Here is a 27,703-nt window from a genome sequence, read left to right as displayed (position 1 = left end):
TTACGATGTCGCACAAGTTTGGGGTTCCATCCGAAATCAATGGGTGTGAGAAATTGGACAATTCAAGTTCAACGACAGTTCGTTCCTAATTGGAGTGGTTGGTGTATTCCATACTTCTAGCGATTGGATTTCTCTCAAAACTCACCAAATGACTCCTCCCACCATATTATGATGTTGCCCAAGTTTTGGGCTCGATCCGAAATCAATAGGTGTTCCAAATTGGACAACTCAAGTTCAACGGCAGTTCGTTCCTAACTGGAGTGGTTGGTGTATTCCATACTTCTAGTGATTGGATTTCACTCAAAACTCACCAAATGACTCCTCCCACCGTACTATGATGTTGCCCAAGTTTTGGACTCGATCCAAAATCAATAGGTGTGAGAAATTGGACAGTTCAAGTTCAACGGCAGTTCGTTCCTAATTGGAGTGGTTGGTGTATTCCATACTTCTAGCAATTGGATTTCACTCAAAACTCACCAAATGACTCCTCCCCACATATTGTGATGTTGCCCAAGTTTTGGGCTCGATCCGAAATCAATAGGTGTTCCAAATTGGACAATTCAAGTTCAACGGCAGTTCGTTCCTAATTGGAGTGGTTGGTGTATTCCATACTTCTGGCGATTGGATTTCACTCAAAACTCACCAAATGACTCCTCCCACCACATTATGATGTCGCACAAGTTTGGGGTTCCATCCGAAATCAATGGGTGTGAGAAATTGGACAATTCAAGTTCAACGACAGTTCGTTCCTAATTGGAGTGGTTGGTGTATTCCATACTTCTAGCGATTGGATTTCCCTCAAAACTCACCAAATGACTCCTCCCACCATATTATGATGTTGCCCAAGTTTGGGGCTCGATCCGAAATCAATAGGTGTGAGAAATTGGACAATTCAAGTTCAACGGCAGTTCGTTCCTAATTGGAGTGGTTGGTGTATTCTATACTTCTAGCGATTGGATTTCACTCAAAACCCACCAAATGACTCCTCCCACCATATTATGATGTTGCCCAAGTTTTCTGCTCGATCCGAACTCAATAGGTGTTAGAAATTGGACAATTTAAGTTCAACGGCAGTTCGTTCCTAATTGCCGTGGTTGGTGTATTCCATACTTCTAGCGATTGGATTTCACTCAAAACTCACCAAATGACTCCTCCCACCATATTATGATGTTGCCCAAGTTTGGGGCTCGATCCGAACTCAATAGGTGTGAGAAATTGGACAATTCAAGTTCAACAGCAGTTCGTTCCTAATTGGAGTGGTTGGTGTATTCCATACTTCTAGCGATTGGATTTCCCTCAAAACTCACCAAATGACTCCTCCCACCATATTACGATGTCGCACAAGTTTGGGGTTCCATCCGAAGTCAATGGGTGTGAGAAATTGGACAATTCAAGTTCAACGGCAGGTCGTTCCTAATTGGAATGGTTAATGTATTCCATACTTCTAGCGATTGGATTTCACTCAAAACTCACCAAATGACTCCTCCCACCATATTATGTTGTTGCCCAAGTTTTGGGCTTGATCCGAAATCAACAGGTGTTCCAAATTGGACAATTCAAGTTCAACGGCAGTTCGTTCCTAATTGGAGTGGTTGGGGTGTTCCACACTTCTAGCAATTGGATTTCACTCAAAACTCACCAAATGACTCCTCCCACCATATTATGATGTTGCCCAAGTTTTGGGCTCGATCCGAAATCAATAGGTGTTCCAAATTGGACAATTCAAGTTCCACGGCAGTTCGTTCCTAATTGGAGTGGTTGGTGTATTCCAAACTTCTAGCGATTGGATTTCACTCAAAACTCACCAAATGACTCCTCCCATCATATTATGATGTAGCCCAAGTTTTGGGCTCGATCCGAAATCAATAGGTGTGAGAAATTGGACAATTCAAGTTCAACGGCAGTTCGTTCCTAATTGGAGTGGTTGGTGTATTCCATACTTCTAGCGATTGGATTTCACTCAAAACTCACCAAATGACTCCTCCCACCATATTATGATGTTGCCCAAGTTTTCATCTCGATCCGAAATCAATAGGTGTTCCAAATTGGACAATTCAAGTTCAACGACAGTTCGTTCCTAATTGGAGTGGTTGGTGTATTCCATACTTCTAGCGATTGAATTTCACTCAAAACTCACCAAACGACTCCTCCCATCATATTATGATGTTGCCCAAGTTTTGGGCTCGATCCGAAATCAACAGGTGTTCCAAATTGGACAATTCAAGTTCAACGGCAGTTCGTTCCTAATTGGAGTGGTTGGTGTATTCCATACTTCTAGCAATTGGATTTCACTCAAAACTCACCAAATGACTCCTCCCACCATATTATGATGTTGCCCAAGTTTTGGGCTCGATCCGAAATCAATAGGTGTTCCAAATTGGACAATTCAAGTTCAACGGCAGTTCGTTCCTGATTGGAGTGGTTGGTGTATTCCATACTTCTAGCGATTGGATTTCACTCAAAACTCACCAAATGACTCCTCCCACCATATTATGATGTTGCCCAAGTTTGGGGCTCGATCCGAAATCAATAGGTGTGAGAAATTGGAAAATTCAAGTTCAACGGCAGTTCGTTCCTAATTGGAGTGTTTGGTGTATTCCATACTTCTAGCGATAGGATTTCACTCAAAACCCACCGAATGACTCCTCCCACCATATTATGATGTTGCCCTAGTTTTGGGCTCGATCCAAAATCAATAGGTGTGAGAAATTGGACAATTCAAGTTCAACGGCAGTTCGTTCCTAATTGGAGTGGTTGGTGTATTCCATACTTCTAGCGATTGGATTTCACTCAAAACTCACCAAATGACTCCTCACACCATATTATGATGTTTCCCAAGTTTCGGGCTCGATCCGAAATCAATAGGTGTGAGAAATTGGACAATTCAAGTTCAACGGCTGTTCGTTCCTAATTGGAGTGGTTGGTGTATTCCATACTTCTAGCGTTTGGATTTCACTCAAAACTCACCAAATGACTCCTCCCACCATATTATGGTGTTGCCCAAGTTTTGGGCTCGATCCGAAATCAATAGGTGTGAGAAATTGGACAATTCAAGTTCAACGGCAGTTCGTTCCTAATTGGAGTGGTTGGGGTATTCCATACTTCTCGCGATTGGATTTCACTCAAAACTCACCAAATGACTCCTCCCCCCATATTATGATGTTGCCCAAGTTTGGGGCTCGATCCGAAATCAATAGGTGTGAGAAATTGGACAATTCAAGTTCAACGGCAGTTCGTTCCTAATTGGAGTGGTTGGTGTATTCCATACTTCTAGCGATTGGATTTCACTCAAAACTCACCAAATGACTCCTCCCACCATATTATGATGTTGCCCAAGTTTTGGGCTCGATCCGAATTCAATAGGTGTTCCAAGTTGGACAGTTCAAGTTCAACGGCAGTTCGTTCCTAATTGGAGTGGTTCGTGTATAACATACCTCTAGCGATTGGATTTCATTCAAAACTCACCAAATGACTCCTCCCACCCTATTATGATGTTGCCCACGTTTGGGGCTCGATCCAAAATCAATAGGTGTTCCAAATTGGACAATTCATGTTCAACGGCAGTTCGTTCCTAATTGGAGTGGTTGGTGTATTCCATACTTCTAGCGATTGGTGTTGCGTAGATTCAGCTGCACCAAAATGGGTTCAACTGCATCCTCAACTTGTGATACTCGCAAGTGCACGAGCCGTTCGGTAGTATAGCATATGTAAGTGCGAGGTCGATTCCACAGGGATTGGTGATTGAATGATCCAATTCAATTTCCCTACACAAAACAAAAATGAAAACAAAAGAAACAAAACAAGAAGAAAGAATGTACATTACAAGAAAAATAAATTACAACTAAGAAAACATTAAGGAAACTAAGAGAACTTTGAGGAAGAAAGGAGAAGTGTTTGGGAAAAGTGTTTGAGGACATGGAGGGTTTTTGAAGAAGAAAGTAGAAGTAGAGAATTGTTTGAGAAAGAGTTTGGAGAATTTGATGAAGAAAGTGTTTGGAAACTTGGAGGATTTTGGAAGAGAAGGTTTGAGAACATTGGGAATTTGGAAGGGAAAGGAAGGTGTTTGGGAAGCTTGAGGATTTTGTGAACTTGGAGAATTTGAGAACTTAGGGAAGGGAGAGAAAGGTGTTTGTGAAGTGTTTGAGACATGGAGACTTTTGAAGAGAAGAAAGTGGTGTTTGAGAATTTGATGAAGGAATGAGAAGGTGTTTGAGAAAGAGAAGGGATGAGTGTTTGAGAACTTGGAGGATTTTGGAAGAGAAGGGAGAAGTGTTTGGGAACAAGGAGACTTTTGGAGAAGAAAGTAGAGAGATGTTTGAGAGCATGGAGAACTTTGAAAGGGAAGAGACATGTGTTTAGGGTTTGGAGAATGTTTGGAAGAGAATAGAGAAGTGTTTGGGAAGTGTTTGAGAACTTAGAGAATTTGGTGAATGAATGGGAGAAGTGTTTAAGAACATGGAGACTTTGAGAAGAGAATGTAGAAGTGTTTGGGAAGTGTTTGAAGATTTAGTAAAAGGATCATATTACAACAATTGAGAACTACAAAGGGAAACTAAGAGAATTTGAGGGAGATAAGGGAAGGGAGCTCTAGAGAAGTTCTTGAGAGCTCCCCCCCTTGGGGTGTTATTACAAACGTAGAGAACTTCCCTATTTATAGGCCTAAGGGAAGTGAAAAATCTGAATTATACAATTGAATTTTCTAAACACACTAACTTCACCTAACACACAACACTTAATTCACCAACTTAACCTAACACACAATTGCATTTGAAAACAATTCCTCGTCTTTAGGCTTAGTGTTCAGCTCCCACTTCATCATCTTTTGGCTGCTGCAAAATTCCACTCAAAATAGGTATTGAATATGCTTCACCAAACTTTCCCACAATCAACAACACTTCATCATGCATATGTCATGCATGACAATGCATTGCAGCCAGCTTGTGGGCTCGTTTTGGGCTTGTTCATCCAATCTGAAAAATCTGCAAAAATATGGATCTTCAAGCTCTTTGTCTTATCTTTCCAAGCATATGCTGCCCAGCTCAAGGAAAAAACGGAAAGGCCTTCAAATGTGATTTTTGGCCCAGTAACGCAGATGCTGCCGAATTTGACCTTAAGTTGCCAAAACATGTATAACTTTCTCTAGAAGACTCGGAATCATGAACCGTAAAATTCTACAGAAACTAGACTTCCGTATCTTTCCAATGATATATGGCTCATCATCTGATTCTTCTTGAGTAAGTACAGTCCAATCCGTGAAGTTGACTGACCTGCAGACACTGTTTTCAGCTAACTTGTCTCCAAAATGCATTTATTGAGTCTCAAGCTTATTAAACTGAAACAAACCCAAAACAAATTAAAAGCACAAGTTTAACTCAAAAACATAACCAAATCATAAGTTAAAAGGGTACAAAATGATATGTAATTTATGCACCGATCAATTGGATTTCACTCAAAACTCACGAAATGACTCCTCCCATCATATTATGATGTTGCCCAAGTTTTGGGCTCGATCCAAAATCAATAGGTGTTCCAAATTGGACAATTCAAGTTCAACGGCAGTTAGTTCCTAATTGGAGTGGTTGGTGTATTCCATACTTCTAGCGATTGGGTTTCATTCAAAACTCACCAAATGACTCCTCCCACCATATTATGATGTTGCCCAAGTTTTGGGATCGATCCGAAATCAATAGGTGTTCCAAATTGGACAATTCAAGTTCAACGGCAGTTCGTTCCAAATTGGAGTGGTTGGTGTATTCCATACTTCTAGCGATTGAATTTCACTCAAAACTCACCAAATGACTCCTCCCACCATATTATGATGTTGCCTAAGTTTATGGCTCGATCCGAAATCTATAGGTGTGCGAAATTGGACAATTCAAGTTCAACGGCAGTTCGTTCCTAATTGGAGTGGTTGGTGTATTCCATACTTCTAGTGATTGGATTTCACTCAAAACCCACCGAATGACTACTCCCACCATTTTATGATGTTGCCCAACTTTTGGTCTCGATCCGAAATCAATAGGTGTTCCAAATTGGACAATTCAAGTTCAACGGCAGTTCGTTCCTAATTGGAGTGGTTGGTGTATTCCATACTTCTAGCGATTGGATTTCACTTAAAACTCACCAAATGACTCCTCCCACCATATTATGATGTTGCCCAAGTTTTGGGCTCGATCCGAAATCAATAGGTGTTCCAAATTGGACAATTCAAGTTCAACGGCAATTCGTTCCTGATTGGAGTGGTTGGTGTATTCCATACTTCTAGCGATTGGATTTCACTCAAAACTCACCAAATGACTCCTCCCACCATATTATGATGTTGCCCAAGTTTGGGGCTCGATCCGAAATCAATAGGTGTGAGAAATTGGAAAATTCAAGTTCAACGGCAGTTCGTTCCTAATTGGAGTGGTTGGTGTATTCCATACTTCTAGCGATTGGATTTCACTCAAAACTCACCAAATGACTCCTCCCACCATATTATGATGTTGCCCAAGTTTGGGGCTCGATCCGAAATCAATAGGTGTGAGAAATTGGAAAATTCAAGTTCAACGGCAGTTCGTTCCTAATTGGAGTGGTTGGTGTATTCCATACTTCTAGCGATTGGATTTCACTCAAAACACACCAAATGACTCCTCCCACCATATTATGATGTTGCCCAAGTTTTGGGCTCGATCCGAAATCAATAGGTGTTCCAAATTGGACAATTCAAGTTCAACGGCAGTTCGTTCCTAATTGGAGTGGTTGGTGTATTCCATATTTCTCGCGATTGGATTTCACTCAAAACTCACCAAATGACTCCTCCCACCATATCATGTTGTTGCCCAAGTTTTGGGCTCGATCCGAAATCAATAGGTGTTCCAAATTGGACAATTCAAGTTCAACGGCAGTTCGTTCGTAATTGGAGTGGTTGGTGTATTCCATACTTCTAGCGATTGGATTTCACTCAAAACTCACCAAATGACTCCTCCCACCATATTATGATGTTGCCCAAGTTTTGGGCTCGATCCGAAATCAATAGGTGTGAGAAATTGGACAATTCAAGTTCAACGGCAGTTCGTTCCTAATTGGAGTGGTTGGTGTATTTCATACTTCTAGCTATTGGATTTGACTCAAAACTCACCAAATGACTCCTCCCACCATATTATGACGTTGCCCAAGTTTTGGGTTCGATCCGAACTCAATAGGTGTGAGAAATTGGACAATTCAAGTTCAACGGCAGTTCGTTCCTAATTGGAGTGGTTGGTGTATTCCATACTTCTAGCGATTGGATTTCATTCAAAACTCACCAAATGAATCCTCCCACCATATTATGATGTTGCCCAAGTTTCGGGCTCGATCCGAAATGAATAGGTGTTCGAAATTGGACAATTCAAGTTCAACGGCAGTTCGTTCCTAATTGGAGTGGTTGGTGTATTCCATACTTCTAGCGATTGGATTTCACTCAAAACTCACCAAATGACTCCTCCCACCATATTATGATGTTGCCCAAGTTTGGGGCTCGATCCGAAATCAATAGGTGTGAGAAATTGGACAATTCAAGTTCAACGGCAGTTCGTTCCTAATTGGAGTGGTTGGTGTATTCTATACTTCTAGCGATTGGATTTCACTCAAAACTCACCAAATGACTCCTCCCACCATATTATGATGTTGCCCAAGTTTTGGGCTCGATCCGAAATCAATAGGTGTGAGAAATTGGACAATTCAAGTTCAACGGCAGTTCGTTCCTAATTGGAGTGGTTGGTGTATTTCATACTTCTAGCGATTGGATTTCACTTACAACTCACCAAATGACTCCTCCCACCATATTATGATGTTGCCCAAGTTTTGGGCTCGATCCGAAATCAATAGGTGTGAGAAATTGGACAATTCATGTTTAACGGCAGTTCGTTACTAATTGGAGTGGTTGGTGTATTCCATATTTCTAGCGATTGGATTTCAGTCAAAACACATCAAATGACTACTCCCACCGTATTATGATGTTGCACAAGTTTGGGGTTCGATCCGAAATCAATAGGTGTGAGAAATTGGACAATTCAAGTTCAACGGCAGTTCATTCCTAATTGGAGTGGTTGGTGTATTCCATACTTCTAGCGATTGGATTTCACTCAAAACTCACCAAATGAGTCCTCCCACCATATTATGATGTTGCCCAAGTTTTGGGCTCGATCCGAAATCAATAGGTGTTCCAAATTGGACAATTCAAGTTCAACGGCAGTTCGTTCCTAATTGGAGTGGTTGGTGTATTCCATACTTCTAGCGATTGGATTTCACTCAAAACTCACCAAATGACTCCTCCCACCATATTATGATGTTGCCCAAGTTTTGGGCTCGATCCGAAATCAATTGGTGTTCCAAATTGGACAATTCATGTTCAACGGCAATTCGTTCCTAATTGGATTGGTTGGTGTATTCCATATTTCTCGCGATTGGATTTCACTCAAAACTCACCAAATGACTCCTCCCACCATATCATGATGTTGCCCAAGTTTTGGGCTCGATCCGAAATCAATAGGTGTTCTAAATTGGACAATTCAAGTTCAACGGCAGTTCGTTCCTAATTGGAGTGGTTGGTGTATTCCATACTTCTAGCGATTGGATTTCACTCAAAACTCACCAAATGACTCCTCCCACCATATTATGATGTTGCCCAAGTTTGGGGCTCGATCCGAAATCAATAACTGTGAGAAATTGGACAATTCAAATTGAACGGCAGTTCGTTCCTAATTGGAGTGGGTGGTGTATTCCATACTTCTAGCGATTGGATTTCACTAAAAACTCACCAAATGACTCCTCCCACCACATTATGATGTTGCCCAAGTTTTGGACTCGATCCGAAATTAATAGGTGTTCCAAATTGGACAATTCAAGTTCAACGGCAGTTCGTTCCTAATTGGAGTGGTTGGTGTATTCCATACTTCTAGCGATTGGATTTCACTCAAAACTCACCAAATGACTCCTCCCACCATATTATGATGTTGCCCAACTTTTGGGCTCCATCCGAAATCAATAGGACTTCCAAATTGGACAATTCAAGTTCGATGGAAGTTCGTTCCTAATTGGAGTGGTTGGTGTTGCGTAGATACAGCTGCACCAAAATGGATTCAGTTGCATCCTCAACTTGTGATACTCGCAAGTGCACGAACCGTTGGTAGTTTAGCGTATGTAAGTGCGAGGTCGATTCCACAGGGATTGGTGATTGAATGATCCAATTTAGTTTCCCTACACAAAACAGAAATGAAAAAGAAAGGAAATAAATAAAACAAGGAAGAAAGAAATAACTAACTCAAGCAGATAAGTTCCCAAGTTCAATTAGATTAACGGATTGATTCTAGCTAAAGTATGATTAAGCCATGGTGTTTGGTCATAACCTTGTGTTCCTAATTCCCTAATTTGATCATTTGTTGTCTAACCTAAAATTAAGCATCAGGAACTCATTAAGCATAGAAGAACAATTTAAACAACCAAGCATGTATCTAATCCCTGTTGTCGAATGTCCATACATACTCTTCCTATTCATAGTTCAATTCGAATTAAAGCATGGTGTCTACTCTTAATTCAAACCAAGATAGCTAACATGCAAGCCTAAATGGTGATCAATCATTCAAACTAGCATATTAACTTATAAGCATAATGAATAAGAACAAAAATCATAATTGAAACTTGGAAACTAATCAAACTTGAAACTAAAGAAAAGAATTTACATAACAATGAAAATTAAAGTAGAACTTTGAAAGACTTAAAGGAAAATTTAGTAAAAGGATTTTTTGTTACAATCAATTGAGAACTAGAAAGGAAAACTAAGAGAATTTGAGGGAGAGAAGGGAAGGGAGCTCTAGAGAAGTGTTTGAGAGCTCCCCCCCTTGGGGTGTGTTTACAAGCTTAGAGAACTTCCCTATTTATAGGCCTAGGGGAAGTGAAAATCTGAATTCAATATGGCTAATGCATACAACACTTGTATTAGAAAATCTAAATTGGGTGATGCACTTGTATTAGAAAATCTTGAATTGGTTGATGCACTTCACCAATAGATCCCACCAGCAGCCCTAGCTCATCTTCATGTCACCATGACCAAGCTTCCAACCAGAAATGATAGCTCATACCTAGCTCACCATGACCAAGCATCCAACCAGCACATGCTGAGGTCAGCATGACCAGCAACTTCAAGGGCTTACAACTTGGGCTTCTCTTAATCAAATTAGGACTTTAAGCACTTGAAATTGAATTTCAGAATGTCTTCGTTCCAGCCATATGTTATTTGGGCCAATCCAAGGTCGGAGGAAGAAGTTAAGGCCGAAACAAATTGCTAACTCATTTTCCGCGCTGATAAGATCCATCTTGAGCATGGTTCTGTGTTTGCTAGGTAACGGACTCCAGATTTATCCAATGGGGCTGAATTTTGGATATGTTATAGTACACACCAATTGGAACAACTGTCATGAAGAATGTGGCCTCATTCGAGCTATGTAGGTTGTTGGAACAAAGCTTGCAATATGACCTACGGAACTGGACTGGCAAGGGGCTGTAGCCAAAATGAGTTTGTCTTTAAGCTCTTCATCCATTCATCCAAATTAGGCCTTAACATGCTTGAATTGCATGAATTATGCTCTCTAAAGCCATCATTATTACCTAAAGCTCAATGAACTGAAAGATAAACACAAAAAGGATTAAAAGCACAAGTTTAACTCAAAAACATAACCAAATCATAAGCTAGAAGGGTACAAAATGATATACAATTATGAACCGATCAGTTGGTGTATTCCAAACTTCTAGCGATTCGATTTCACTCAAAACTCACCAAATGACTCCTCCCACCATATTATGATGTTGCCCAAGTTTGGGGCTCGATCCGAAATCAATAGGTGTGAGAAATTGAACAATTCAAGTTCAACGGCAGTTCGTTCCAAATTGGAGTGGTTGGTGTATTCCATACTTCTAGCGATTGGATTTCACTCAAAACTCACCAAATGACTCCTCCCACCATATTATGTTGTTGCCCAAGTTTTGGGCTCGATCCGAAATCAATAGGTGTGAGAAATTGAACAATTCAAGTTCAACGGCAGTTCGTTCCAAATTGGAGTGGTTGGTGTATTCCATACTTCTAGCGATTGGATTTCACTAAAAACTCACCAAATGACACCTCCCACCGTATTATGATGTTGCACAAGTTTGGGGATCGATCCGAAATCAATAGGTGTTCCAAATTGGACAATTCAAGTTCAACAGCAGTTCGTTCCTAATTAGAGTGGTTGGTGTATTCCATACTTCTAGCGATTGGATTTCACTCAAAACTCCCCAAATGACTCCTCCCACCATATTATGTTGTTGCCCAAGTTTGGGGCTCGATCCGAAATCAATAGGTGTTCCAAATTGGACAATTCAAGTTCAACGGCAGTTCGTTCCTAATTGGAGTGGTTGGTGTATTCCATACTTCTAGCGATTGGATTTCACTCAAAACTCACCAAATGACTCCTCCCACCGTATTATGATGTTGCCCAAGTTTTGGGCTCGATCGGAAATCAATAGGACCTCCAAATTGGACAATTCAAGTTTAATGGCAGTTCGTTCCTAATTGGAGTGGTTGGTGTATTCCATACTCCTAGCAAATGGATTTCACTCGAAACTCACCAAATGACTCCTCCCACCATATTATGATGTTGCCCAAGTTTGGGGCTCGATCCGAAATCAATAGGTGTGAGAAATTGGACAATTCAAGTTCAACGGCAGTTCGTTCCTAATTGGAGTGGTTGGTGTATTCCACACTTCTAGCGATTGGATTTCACTCAAAACACACCAACTGACTCCTCCCACCATATTATGATGTTGCCCAAGTTTTGGGCTCGATTCGAAACAAATAGGTGTTCCAAATTAGACAATTCAAGTTCAACGGCAGTTCGTTCCTAATTGGAGTGGTTGGTGTATTCCATACTTCTAGCGATTGGATTTCACTCAAAACAAACCAAATGACTCCTCCCACCATATTATGATGTTGCCCAAGTTTGGGGCCCGATCCGAAATCAATAGGTGTTCGAAATTGGACAATTCAAGTTCAACAGCAGTTCGTTCCTAATTGGAGTGGTTGGTGTATTCCATACTTCTAGCGAATGGACTTCACTCAAAACTCACCAAATGACTACTCCCACCATATTATGATGTTGCCCAAGTTTGGGGCTCGATCCGAAATCAATAGGTGCGAGAAATTGGACAATTCAAGTTCAAAGGCAGTTCGTTCCTAATTGGAGTGGTTGGTGTATTCCACACTTCTAGCGATTGGATTTCACTCAAAACTCACCAAATGACTCCTCCCACCATATTATGTTGTTGCCCAAGTTTTGGGCTCGATCCGAAATCAATAGGTGTGAGAAATTGGACAATTCAAGTTCAATGGCAGTTCGTTCCCAATTGGAGTGGTTGGTGTATTCCATACTTCTAGCGATTGGATTTCACTCAAAACTCACCAAATGACTCCTCCCACCATATTATTATGTTGCACAGGTTCGGGGTTCCATCCGAAATAAATAGGTGTGAGAAATTGGACAATTCAAGTTCAACGGCAGTTCGTTCCTAATTGGAGTGGTTGGTGTATTCCATACTTCTAGCGATTGGATTTCACTCAAAACTCACCAAATGACTCCTCCCACCATATTATGATGTTGCCCAAGTTTTGGGCTCGATTCGAAACAAATAGGTGTTCCAAATTAGACAATTCAAGTTCAACGGCAGTTCGTTCCTAATTGGAGTGGTTGGTGTATTCCGTACTTCTAGCGATTGGATTTCACTCAAAACTCACCAAATGACTCCTCCCACCAGATTATGATGTTGCCCAAGTTTTGGACTCGATCCGGAATCAATAGGTGTAAGAAATTGGACAATTCCAGTTCAAAGGCAGTTCGTTCCTATTTGGAGTGGTTGGTGTATTCCATACTTCTGGCCTTTGGATTTCACTCAAAACTCACCAAATGACTGCTCCCACCATATTATGATGTTGCCCAAGTTTGGGGCTCGATCCGAAATCAATAGGTGTGAGAAATTGGACAATTCAAGTTCAACGGCAGTTCATTCCTAATTGGAGTGGTTGGTGTATTCCACACTTCTAGCGATTGGATTTCACTCAAAACTCACCAAATGACTCCTCCCACCATATTATGATGTTGCCCAAGTTTTGGGCTCGATCCGAACTCAATAGGTGTGAGAAATTGGACAATTTAAGTTCAACGGCAGTTTGTTCCTAATTGGAGTGGTTGGTGTATTCCATACTTCTAGCGATTGGATTTCAGTCAAAACTTACCAAATGACTCCTCCCACCGTATTATGATGTTGCACAAGTTTGGGGATCGATCCGAAATCATTAGGTGTGACAAATTGGACAATTCAAGTTCAACGGCAAGTCGTTCCTAATTGGATTGGTTGGTGTATTCCATACTTCTAGCGATTGGATTTCACTCAAAACTCACCAAATGACTCCTCCCACCATATTATGATGTTGCCCAAGTTTTGGGCTCGATCCGAAATCAATAGGTGTTCCAAATTGGACAATTCAGGTTCAACGGCAGGTCGTTCCAAATTGGAGTGGTTGGTGTATTCCATACTTCTAGCGATTGGATTTCACTCAAAACTCATCAAATGACTCCTCCCACCGTATTATGATGTTGCCCAAGTTTTGGACTCGATCCGAAATCAATAGGTGTTCCAAATTGGACAATTCAAGTTCAACGGCAGTGCGTTCCTAATTGGAGTGGTTGGTGTATTCCATACTTCTAGCGATTGGATTTCACTCAAAACTCACCAAATGACTCCTCCCACCATATTATGAAGTTGCCCAAGTTTTGGGCTCGATCCGAAATCAATAGGTGTTCCAAATTGGACAATTCAAGTTCAACGGCAGTTCGTTCCTAATTGGAGTGGTTGGTGGATTCCATACTTCTAGAGATTGAATTTCACTCAAAACTCACCAAATGACTCCTCCCACCATTTTATGATGTTGCCCATGTTTTGGCCTCGATCCGAACTCAATAGATGTGAGAAATTGGACAATTTCAGTTCAACGGCAGTTTGTTCCTAATTGGAGTGGTTGGTGTATTCCATACTTCTAGCGATTGGATTTCACTCAAAACTCACCAAATGACTCCTCCCACCATATTATGATGTTGCCCAAGTTTTGGGCTCGATCCGAACTCAAGAGGTGTGAGAAATTGGACAATTCAAGTTCAACGGCAGTTCGTTCCTAATTGGAGTTGTTGGTGTATTCCATACTTCTAGCGATTGGATTTCACTCAAAACTCACCAAATGACTCCTCCCACCATATTATGATGTTGCACATGTTTGGGGTTCCATCCGAAATCAATAGGTGTTCCAAATTGGACAATTCAAGTTCAACGACAGTTCGTTCCTAATTGGAGGGGTTGGTGTATTCCAAACTTCTAGCGATTGGATTTCACTCAAAACTCACCAAATGACTCCTCCCACCATATTATGATGTTGTCCATGTTTTGGACTCGATCCGAAATCAATAGGTGTTCGAAATTGGACAATTCAAGTTCAACGGCAGTTCGTTCCTAATTGGAGTGGTTGGTGTATTCCATACTTCTAGCAATTGGATTTCACTCAAAACTCACCAAATGACTCCTCCCACCATATTATGATGTTGCCCAAGTTTTGGGCTCGATCCAAAATCAATAGGTGTTCCAAATTGGACAATTCAAGCTCAACGGCAGTTCGTTCCTAATTGGGGTGGTTGGTGTATTCCATACTTCTAGCGATTGGATTTCTCTCAAAACTCACCAAATGACTCCTCCCACCATATTATGATGTTGCCCAAGTTTGGGGCTCGATCCGAAATCAATTGGTGTTCGAAATTGGACAATTCAAGTTCAACGGCAGTTCGTTCCTAATTGGAGTGGTTGGTGTATTCCATACTTCTAGCGATTGGATTTCACTCAAAACTCACCAAATCACTCCTCCCACCATATTATGATGTTGCCCAAGTTTTGGGCTCGATCCAAAATCAATAGGTGTTCCAAATTGGACAATTCAAGCTCAACGGCAGTTCGTTCCTAATTGGGGTGGTTGGTGTATTCCATACTTCTAGCAATTGGATTTCACTCAAAACTCACCAAATGACTCCTCCCACCATATTATGATGTTGTCCATGTTTTGGACTCGATCCGAAATCAATAGGTGTTCGAAATTGGACAATTCAAGTTCAACGGCAGTTCCTTCCTAATTGGAGTGGTTGGTGTATTCAATACTTCTAGCGATTGGATTTCACTCAAAACTCACCAAATGACTCCTCCCACCATATTATGATGTTGCCCAAGTTTTGGGCTCGATCCGAAATCAATAGGTGTTCCAAATTGGACAATTCAAGTTCAACGGCAGTTCGTTCCTAATTGGAGTGGTTGGTGTATTCCATACTTCTAGCGATTGGATTTCATTCAAAACTCACCAAATGACTCCTCCCACCATATTATGGTGTTGCCCAAGTTTTGGGCTCGATCGGAACTCAAGAGGTGTGAGAAATTGGACAATTCAAGTTCAACGACAGTTCGTTCCTAATTGGAGTGGTTGGGGTATTCCACACTTCTAGCGATTGGATTTCACTCAAAACTCACCAAATGACTCCTCCCACCATATTATGATGTTACCCAAGTTTTGGGCTCGATCCGAAATCAATAGGTGTTCCAAATTGGACAATTCAAGTTCAACGGCAGTTCGTTCCTAATTGGAGTGGTTGGTGTATTCCATACTTCAAGCGATTGGATTTCACTCAAAACTCACCAAATGACTCCTCCCACCATATTATGATGTTGGCCATGTTTGGGGCTCGATCCGAAATTAATAGGTGTTCCAAATTGGGCAATTCAAGTTCAACGGCAGTTCGTTCCTAATTGGAGTGGTTGGTGTATTCCATACTTCTAGCGATTGGATTTCACTCAAAACTCACCAAATGACTCCAACCACCATATTATGATGTTGCCCAAGTTTTGGGCTCGATCCGAACTCAATAGGTGTGAGAAATTGGACAATTCAAGTTCAACGACAGTTCGTTCCTAATTGGAGTGGTTGGTGTATTCTATACTTCTAGCGATTGGATTTCACTCAAAACTCACCAAATGACTCCTCCCACCATATTATGATGTTGCCCATGTTTTGGGCTCGATCCGAACTCAATAGGTGTGAGAAATTGGACAATTCAAGTTCAACGGCAGTTCGTTCCTAATTGGAGTTGTTGGTGTATTCCATACTTCTAGCGATTGGATTTCACTCAAAACTCACCAAATGACTCCTCCCACCATATTATGATGTTGCCCAAGTTTTGGACTCGATCCGAAATCAATAGGTGTTCCAAATTGGACAATTCAAGTTCAACGGCAGTTCGTTCCTAATTGGAGTGGTTGGTGTATTCCATACTTCTAGTGATTGGATTTCATTCAAAACTCACCAAATGACTCCTCCCACCATATTATGGTGTTGCCCAAGTTTTGGGCTCGATCCGAAATCAAGAGGTGTGAGAAATTGGACAATTCAAGTTCAACGACAGGTCGTTCCTAATTGGAGTGGTTGGTGTATTCCACACTTCTAGCGATTGGATTTCACTCAAAACTCACCAAATGACTCCTCCCACCATATTATGATGTTGCCCAAGTTTTGGGCTCGATCCGAAATCAATAGGTGTTCCAAATTGGATAATTCAAGTTCAACGGCAGTTCGTTCCTAATTGGAGTGGTTGGTGTATTCCATACTTCGAGCGATTGGATTTCACTCAAAACTCACCAAATGACTCCTCCCACCATATTAAGATGTTGCCCAAGTTTTGGGCTCGATCCAAAATCAATAAGTGTTCCAAATTGGACAATTCAAGTTCAACGGCAGTTTGTTCCTAATTGGGGTGGTTGGTGTATTCCATACTTCTAGCGATTCGATTTCACTCAAAACTCACCAAATGACTCCTCCCACCATATTATGATGTTGCCCAAGTTTTGGGCTCGATCTGAAATCAATAGGTTTTCCAACTTGGACAATTCAAGTTCAACGGCAGTTCGTTCCTAATTGTAGTGGTTGGTGTATTCCATACTTCGAGCGATTGGATTTCACTCAAAACTCACCAAATGACTCCTCCCACCATATTATGATGTTGCCCAAGTTTTGGGCTCGATCCAAAATCAATAGGTGTTCCAAATTGGACAATTCAAGTTCAACGGCAGTTCGTTCCTAATTGGAGTGGTTGGTGTATTCCATACTTCGAGCGATTGGATTTCACTCAAAACTCACCGAATGACTCCTCCCACCATATTATGATGTTGCCCAAGTTTGGGGCTCGATCCGAAATTAATAGGTGTTCCAAATTGGGCAATTCAAGTTCAACGGCAGTTCGTTCCTAATTGGAGTGGTTGGTGTATTCCATACTTCTAGCAATTGGATTTCACTCAAAACTCACCAAATGACTCCTCCCACCATATTATGATGTTGCACAAGTTTGTGGTTCCATCCGAAATCAATAGGTGTGAGAAATTGGACAATTCAAGTTCAACGGCAGTTCGTTCCTAATTGGAGTGGTTGGTGTATTCCATACTTCTAGCGATTCGATTTCACTCAAAACTCACCATATGACTCCTCCCACCATATTATGATGTTGCCCAAGTTTTGGGCTCGATCCGAAATCAATAGGTGTTCCAAATTGGACAATTCAAGTTCAACGGCAGTTCGTTCCTAATTGGAGTGGTTGGTGTATTCCATACTTCTAGCGATTCGATTTCACTCAAAACTCACCAAATGACTCCTCCCACCAAATTATGATGTTGCCCAAGTTTTGGGCTCAATCCGAAATCAATAGGTGTGAGAAATTGGACAATTCAAGTTCAACGGCAGTTCGTTCCTAATTGGAGTGGTTGGTGTATTCCATACTTCTAGCAATTGGATTTCACTCAAAACTCACCAAATGACTCCTCCCACCATATTATGATGTTACACAAGTTTGTGGTTCCATCCGAAATCAATAGGTGTGAGAAATTGGACAATTCAAGTTCAACGGCAGTTCGTTCCTAATTGGAGTGGTTGGTGTATTCAATACTTCTAGCGATTGGATTTCACTCAAAACTCACCAAATGACTCCTCCCACCATATTATGATGTTGCCCAAGTTTTGGGCTCGATCCGAAATCAATAGGTGTTCCAAATTGGACAATTCAAGTTCAACGGCAGTTCGTTCCTAATTGAAGTGGTTGGTGTATTCCATACTTCTAGCGATTGGATTTCACTCAAAACTCACCAATTGAGTCCTCCGACCATATTACGATGTTGCCCAAGTTTTGGGCTCGATCAGAAATCAATAGGTGTTCCAAATTGGACAATTCAAGTTCAACGGCAGTTCGTTCCTAATTGTAGTGGTTGGTGTATTCCATACTTCGAGCGATTGGATTTCACTCAAAACTCACCAAATGACTCCTCCCACCATATTATGATGTTGCACATGTTTGGGGTTCCATCCGAAATCAATAGGTGTTCCAAATTGGACAATTCAAGTTCAACGACAGTTCGTTCCTAATTGGAGGGGTTGGTGTATTCCAAACTTCTAGCGATTGGATTTCACTCAAAACTCACCAAATGACTCCTCCCACCATATTATGATGTTGTCCATGTTTTGGACTCGATCCGAAATCAATAGGTGTTCGAAATTGGACAATTCAAGTTCAACGGCAGTTCGTTCCTAATTGGAGTGGTTGGTGTATTCCATACTTCTAGCAATTGGATTTCACTCAAAACTCACCAAATGACTCCTCCCACCATATTATGATGTTGCCCAAGTTTTGGGCTCGATCCAAAATCAATAGGTGTTCCAAATTGGACAATTCAAGCTCAACGGCAGTTCGTTCCTAATTGGGGTGGTTGGTGTATTCCATACTTCTAGCGATTGGATTTCTCTCAAAACTCACCAAATGACTCCTCCCACCATATTATGATGTTGCCCAAGTTTGGGGCTCGATCCGAAATCAATTGGTGTTCGAAATTGGACAATTCAAGTTCAACGGCAGTTCGTTCCTAATTGGAGTGGTTGGTGTATTCCATACTTCTAGCGATTGGATTTCACTCAAAACTCACCAATTGACTCCTCCCACCATATTATGATGTTGCCCAAGTTTTGGGTTCGATCCGAAATCAATAGGTGTTCCAAATTGGACAATTCAAGTTCAACGGCAGTTCGTTCCTAATTGGAGTGGTTGGTGTATTCCATACTTCTAGCGATTGGATTTCACTCAAAACTCACCAAATGACTCCTCCCACCAAATTATGATGTTGCCCAAGTTTTGGGCTCGATCCGAACTCAATAGGTGTGAGAAATTGGACAATTCAAGTTCAACAGCAGTTCGTTCCTAATTGGAACGGTTGGTGTATTCCATACTTCTAGCGATTGGATTTTGCTCAAAACTCGCCAAATGACTCCTCCCAACATATTATGATTTTGCCGAAGTTTTGGGCTTGATCCGAAATCAATAGGAGTTCCATATTGGACAATTCAAGTTCAACGGCAGTTCGTTCCTAATTGCAGTGGTTGGTGTATTCCATACTTCTAGCGATTGGATTTCACTCAAAACTCACCAAATGACTCCTCCCACCAAATTATGATGTTGCCCAAGTTTTGGGCTCGATCCGAACTCAATAGGTGTGAGAAATTGGACAATTCAAGTTCAACAGCAGTTCGTTCCTAATTGGAACGGTTGGTGTATTCCATACTTCTAGCGATTGGATTTCACTCAAAACTCACCAAATGACTCCTCCCACCATATTATGATGTTGCCCAAGTTTTGGGCTCGATTCGAAATCAATAGGAGTTCCAAATTGGACAATTCATGTTCAACGGCAGTTCGTTCCTAATTGGAGTGGTTGGTGTATTCCATACTTCTAGCGATTGGATTTCACTCAAAACTCACCAAATGACTCCTCCCACCATATTATGATGTTGCCCAAGTTTTGGGCTCGATCCGAAATCAATAGGTGTGAGAAATCGGACAATTCAAGTTCAACAGCAATTCGTTCCTAATTGGAATGGTTGGTGTATTCCATACTTCTAGCGATTGGATTTCACTCAAAACTCTCCAAATGACTCCTACCAACATATTATGATTTTGCCCAAATTTTGGGCTTGATCCGAAATCAATAGGTGTTCGAAATTGGACAATTCAAGTTCAACGGCAGTTCGTTCCTAATTGGAGTGGTTGGTGTATTCCATACTTCTAGCGATTGGATTTCACTCAAAACTCACCAAATGACTCCTCCCAACATATTATGATTTTGCCCAAGTTTTGGGCTTGATCCGAAATCAATAGCAGTGAGAAATTGAACAATTCAAGTTCAACGGCAGTTCGTTCCTAATTGGAGTGGTTGGTGTATTCCATACTTCTAACGATTGGATTTCACTCAAAACTCACCAAATGACTCCTCCCACCATATTATGATGGTGCCCAAGTTTTGGGCTCGATCCGAAATCAATAGGTGTGAGAAATTGGACAATTCAAGTTCAACGGAGGTTCGTTCCTAATTGAAGTGGTTGGTATATTCCATACTTCTAGCGATTGGATTTCACTAAAAACTCACCAAATGATTCCTCCCACCATATTATGAAGTTGCCCAAGTTTTGGACTCGATCCGAAATCAATAGGTGTTCCGAATAGGACAATTCAAGTTCAACGGCAGTTCGTTCCAAATTGGAGTGGTTGGTGTATTCCCCACTTCTAGCGATTGGATTTCACTCAAAACTCACCAAATGACTCCTCCCACCATATTATGATGTTGCCCAAGTTTTGGGCTCGATCCGAAATCAATAGGTGTTCCAAATTGGACAATTCAAGTTCAACGGTAGTTCGTTCCTAATTGGAGTGGTTGGTGTATTCCATACTTCTAGCGACTGGATTTCACTCAAAACTCACCAAATGACTCCTCCCACCATATTATGATGTTGCTCAAGTTTTGGGCTCGATCCGAAATCAATAGGTGTTCCAAATTGGACAATTCAAGTTCAACGGCAGTTCGTTCCTAATTGGAGTGGTTGGTGTATTCCATACTTCTAGCGATTGGATTTCACTCAAAACTCACCAAATCACTCCTCCCACCATATTATGATGTTGCCCAAGTTTTGGGCTCGATCCGAACTCAATCGGTGTGAGGAATTGGACAATTCAAGTTCAACGGCAGTTCGTTCCTAATTGGAGTTGTTGGTGTGTTCCATATTTCTAGCGATTGGATTTCACTCAAAACTAACCAATTGACTCCTCCCACCATATTATGATGTTGGCCAAGTTTTGGGCTCTATCCGAAATCAATAGGTGTTCCAAATTGGACAATTCAAGTTCAACGGCAGTTCGTTCCTAATTGGAGTGGTTGGTGTATTCCATACTTCTAGCGATTGGATTTCACTCAAAACTCACCAAATGATTCCTCCCACCATATTACGATGTTGCTCCAGTTTTGGGCTCGATCCGAAATCAATAGGTGTTCCAAATTGGACAATTCAAGTTCAACGGCAGTTCGTTCGTAATTGGAGTGGTTGGTGTATTCCATACTTTTAGCGACTGGATTTCACTCAAAACTCACCAAATGACTCCTCCCACCATATTATGATGTTGCCCAAGTTTTGGGCTCGATCCGAACTCAATCGGTGTGAGGAATTGGACAATTCAAGTTCAACGGCAGTTCGTTCCTAATTGGAGTTGTTGGTGTGTTCCATATTTCTAGCGATTGGATTTCACTCAAAACTCAGCAAATGACTCCTCCCACCGTATTACGATGTTGCACAAGTTTTGGGTTCCATCCGAAATCAATAGGTGTTCCAAATAGGACAATTCAAGTTCAACGGCAGTTCGTTCCTAATTGGAGTGGTTGGTGTATTCCATACTTCTAGCGATTGGAATTCACTCAAAACTCACCAAATGACTCCTCCCACCATATTATGATGTTGCCCAAGTTTTGGGCTCGATCCGAACTCAATCGGTGTGAGGAATTGGACAATTCAAGTTCAACGGCAGTTCGATCCTAATTGGCGTTGTTGGTGTGTTCCATATTTCTAGCGATTGGATTTCACTCAAAACTCAGCAAATGACTCCTCCCACCGTATTACGATGTTGCACAAGTTTTGGGTTCCATCCGAAATCAATAGGTGTTCCAAATAGGACAATTCAAGTTCAACGGCAGTTCGTTCGTAATTGGAGTGGCTGGTGTATTCCATACTTCTAGCGATTGGATTTCACTCAAAACTCACCAAATGACTCCTCCCACCATATTATGTTGTTGCCCAAGTTTTGGGATCGATCCGAAATCAATAGGTGTTCCAAATTGGACAATTCAAGTTCAACGGCAGTTCGTTCCTAATTGGAGTGGTTGGTGTATTCCATACTTCTTGCGATTGGATTTCACTCAAAACTCACCAAATGACTCCTCCCACCATATTATGATGTTGCCCAAGTTTGGGGTTCGATCCGAAATCAATAGGTGTGAGAAATTGGACAATTCAAGTTCAACGGCAGTTCGTTCCTAATTGGAGTGGTTGGTGTATTCAATACTTCTAGAAATTGGATTTCACTCAAAACTCCCCAAATGACTCCTCCCACCATATTACGATGTTGCCCAAGTTTTGGGCTCGATCCGAAATCAATAGGTTTTCCAAATTGGACAATTCAAGTTCAACGGCAGTTCGTTCCTAATTGGAGTGGTTGTTGTATTCCATACTTCTAGCGATTGGATTTCACTCAAAACTCACCAATTGACTCCTCCCACCATATTACGATGTTGCCCTAGTTTTGGGCTCGATCAGAAATCAATAGGTGTTCCAAGTTGGACAATTCAAGTTCAACGACTTTTCGTTCCTAATTGGAATGTTTGGTGCATTCCATACTTCTAGCGATTGGATTTCTCTCAAAACTCACCAATTGACTCCTCCCACCATATTATGATGTTGGCCAAGTTTTGGGCTCTATCTGAAATCAATAGGTGTTCCAAATTGGACAATTCAAGTTCAACGGTAGTTCGTTCCTAATTGGAGTGGTTGGTGTATTCCATACTTCTAGCGATTGGATTTCACTCAAAACTCACCAAATGACTCCTCCCACCATATTATGATGTTGCTCAAGTTTTGGGCTCGATCCGAAATCAATAGGTGTTCCAAATTGGACAATTCAAGTTCAACGGCAGTTCGTTCCTAATTGGAGTGGTTGGTGTACTCCATACTTCTAGCGATTGGATTTCACTCAAAACTCACCAAATCACTCCTCCCACCATATTATGATGTTGCCCAAGTTTTGGGCTCGATCCGAACTCAATCGGTGTGAGGAATTGGACAATTCAAGTTCAACGGCAGTTCGTTCCTAATTGGAGTTGTTGGTGTGTTCCATATTTCTAGCGATTGGATTTCAGTCAAAACTAACCAATTGACTCCTCCCACCATATTATGATGTTGGCCAAGTTTTGGGCTCTATCCGAAATCAATAGGTGTTCCAAATTGGACAATTCAAGTTCAACGGCAGTTCGTTCCTAATTGGAGTGGTTGGTGTATTCCATACTTCTAGCGATTGGATTTCACTCAAAACTCACCAAATGAGTCCTCCCACCATATTATGATGTTGCTCCAGTTTTGGGCTCGATCCGAAATCAATAGGTGTTCCAAATTGGACAATTCAAGTTCAACGGCAGTTCGTTCCTAATTGGAGTGGTTGGTGTATTCCATACTTTTAGCGATTGGATTTCCCTCAAAACTCACCAAATGACTCCTCCCACCATATTATGATGTTGCCCAAGTTTTGGGCTCGATCCGAACTCAATCGGTGTGACGAATTGGACAATTCAAGTTCAACGGCAGTTCGTTCCTAATTGGAGTTGTTGGTGTGTTCCATATTTCTAGCGATTGGATTTCACTCAAAACTCAGCAAATGACTCCTCCCACCGTATTACGATGTTGCACAAGTTTGGGGTTCCATCCGAAATCAATAGGTGTTCCAAATAGGACAATTCAAGTTCAACGGCAGTTCGTTCCTAATTGGAGTGGTTGGTGTATTCCATACTTCTAGCGATTGGATTTCACTCAAAACTCACCAAATGACTCCTCCCACCATATTATGTTGTTGCCCAAGTTTTGGGATCGATCCGAAATCAATAGGTGTTCCAAATTGGACAATTCAAGTTCAACGGCAGTTCGTTCCTAACTGGAGTGGTTGGTGTATTCCATACTTCTTGCGATTGGATTTCACTCAAAACTCACCAAATGACTCCTCCCACCATATTATGATGTTGCCCAAGTTTGGGGCTCGATCCGAAATCAATAGGTGTGAGAAATTGGACAATTCAAGTTCAACGACAGTTCGTTCCAAATTGGAGTGGTTGGTGTATTCAATACTTCTGGAAATTGGATTTCACTCAAAACTCCCCAAATGACTCCTCCCACCATATTATGATGTTGCCCAAGTTTTGGGCTCGATCCGAAATCAATAGGTTTTCCAAATTGGACAATTCAAGTTCAACGGCAGTTCGTTCCTAATTGGAGTGGTTGGTGTATTCCATACTTCTAGCGATTGGATTTCACTCAAAACTCACCAAATGACTCCTCCCAACATATTATGATTTTGCCCAAGTTTTGGGCTTGATCCGAAATCAATAGGAGTGAGAAATTGGACAATTCAAGTTCAACGGCAGTTCGTTCCTAATTGGAGTGGTTGGTGTATTCCATACTTCTAGCGATTGGATTTCACTCAAAACTCACCAAATGACTCCTCCCACCATATTATGATGGTGCCCAAGTTTTGGGCTCGATCCGAAATCAATAGGTGTGAGAAATTGGACAATTCAAGTTCAACGGAGGTTCGTTCCTAATTGAAGTGGTTGGTATATTCCATACTTCTAGCGATTGGATTTCACTAAAAACTCACCAAATGACTCCTCCCACCATATTATGAAGTTGCCCAAGTTTTGGACTCGATCCGAAATCAATAGGTGTTCCGAATAGGACAATTCAAGTTCAACGGCAGTTCGTTCCAAATTGGAGTGGTTGGTGTATTCCCCACTTCTAGCGATTGGATTTCACTCAAAACTCACCAAATGACTCCTCCCACCATATTATGATGTTGCCCAAGTTTTGGGCTCGATCCGAAATAAATAGGTGTTCCAAATTGGACAATTCAAGTTCAACGGTAGTTCGTTCCTAATTGGAGTGGTTGGTGTATTCCATACTTCTAGCGATTGGATTTCACTCAAAACTCACCAAATGACTCCTCCCACCATATTATGATGTTGCTCAAGTTTTGGGCTCGATCCGAAATCAATAGGTGTTCCAAATTGGACAATTCAAGTTCAACGGCAGTTCGTTCCTAATTGGAGTGGTTGGTGTATTCCATACTTCTAGCGATTGGATTTCACTCAAAACTCACCAAATCACTCCTCCCACCATATTATGACGTTGCCCAAGTTTTGGGCTCGATCCGAACTCAATCGGTGTGAGGAATTGGACAATTCAAGTTCAACGGCAGTTCGTTCCTAATTGGAGTTGTTGGTGTGTTCCATATTTCTAGCGATTGGATTTCACTCAAAACTAACCAATTGACTCCTCCCACCATATTATGATGTTGGCCAAGTTTTGGGCTCTATCCGAAATCAATAGGTGTTCCAAATTGGACAATTCAAGTTCAACGGCAGTTCGTTCCTAATTGGAGTGGTTGGTGTATTCCATACTTCTAGCGATTGGATTTCACTCAAAACTCACCAAATGATTCCTCCCACCATATTACGATGTTACTCCAGTTTTGGGCTCGATCCGAAATCAATAGGTGTTCCAAATTGGACAATTCAAGTTCAACGGCAGTTCGTTCCTAATTGGAGTGGTTGGTGTATTCCATACTTTTAGCGACTGGATTTCACTCAAAACTCACCAAATGACTCCTCCCACCATATTATGATGTTGCCCAAGTTTTGGGCTCGATCCGAACTCAATCGGTGTGAGGAATTGGACAATTCAAGTTCAACGGCAGTTCGATCCTAATTGGAGTTGTTGGTGTGTTCCATATTTCTAGCGATTGGATTTCACTCAAAACTCAGCAAATGACTCCTCCCACCGTATTACGATGTTGCACAAGTTTTGGGTTCCATCCGAAATCAATAGGTGTTCCAAATAGGACAATTCAAGTTCAACGGCAGTTCGTTCCTAATTGGAGTGGCTGGTGTATTCCATACTTCTAGCGATTGGATTTCACTCAAAACTCACCAAATGACTCCTCCCACCATATTATGTTGTTGCCCAAGTTTTGGGATCGATCCGAAATCAATAGGTGTTCCAAATTGGACAATTCAAGTTCAACGGCAGTTCGTTCCTAATTGGAGTGGTTGGTGTATTCCATACTTCTTGCGATTGGATTTCACTCAAAACTCACCAAATGACTCCTCCCACCATATTATGATGTTGCCCAAGTTTGGGGTTCGATCCGAAATCAATAGGTGTGAGAAATTGGACAATTCAAGTTCAACGGCAGTTCGTTCCTAATTGGAGTGGTTGGTGTATTCAATACTTCTAGAAATTGGATTTCACTCAAAACTCCCCAAATGACTCCTCCCACCATATTACGATGTTGCCCAAGTTTTGGGCTCAATCCGAAATCAATAGGTTTTCCAAATTGGACAATTCAAGTTCAACGGCAGTTCGTTCCTAATTGGAGTGGTTGTTGTGTTCCATACTTCTAGCGATTGGATTTCACTCAAAACTCACCAATTGACTCCTCCCACCATATTACGATGTTGCCCTAGTTTTGGGTTCGATCAGAAATCAATAGGTGTTCCAAATTGGACAATTCAAGTTCAACGACAGTTCGTTCCTAATTGGAATGTTTGGTGTATTCCATACTTCTAGCGATTGGATTTCACTCAAAACTCACCAATTGACTCCTCCCACCATATTATGATGTTGCCCAAGTTTTGGGCTCTATCTGAAATCAATAGGTGTTCCAAATTGGACAATTCAAGTTCAACGGTAGTTCGTTCCTAATTGGAGTGGTTGGTGTATTCCATACTTCTAGCCATTGGATTTCACTCAAAACTCACCAAATGACTCCTCCCACCATATTATGATGTTGCTCAAGTTTTGGGCTCGATCCGAAATCAATAGGTGTTCCAAATTGGACAATTCAAGTTCAACGGCAGTTCGTTCCTAATTGGAGTGGTTGGTGTACTCCATACTTCTAGCGATTGGATTTCACTCAAAACTCACCAAATCACTCCTCCCACCATATTATGATGTTGCCCAAGTTTTGGGCTCGATCCGAACTCAATCGGTGTGAGGAATTGGACAATTCAAGTTCAACGACAGTTCGTTCCTAATTGGAGTTGTTGGTGTGTTCCATATTTCTAGCGATTGGATTTCAGTCAATACTAACCAATTGACTCCTCCCACCATATTATGATGTTGGCCAAGTTTTGGGCTCTATCCGAAATCAATAGGTGTTCCAAATTGGACAATTCAAGTTCAACGGCAGTTCGTTCCTAATTGGAGTGGTTGGTGTATTCCATACTTCTAGCGATTGGATTTCACTCAAAACTCACCAAATGAGTCCTCCCACCATATTATGATGTTGCTCCAGTTTTGGGCTCGATCCGAAATCAATAGGTGTTCCAAATTGGACAATTCAAGTTCAACGGCAGTTCGTTCCTAATTGGAGTGGTTGGTGTATTCCATACTTTTAGC

The sequence above is a fragment of the Prunus avium genome, chromosome 4 (assembly GCF_965620075.1).
Source record: "Prunus avium chromosome 4, drPruAviu1.hap1.1, whole genome shotgun sequence".
Lineage (NCBI taxonomy): Eukaryota > Viridiplantae > Streptophyta > Magnoliopsida > Rosales > Rosaceae > Prunus > Prunus avium.
Note: the sequence above shows the minus strand (reverse complement) of the source record.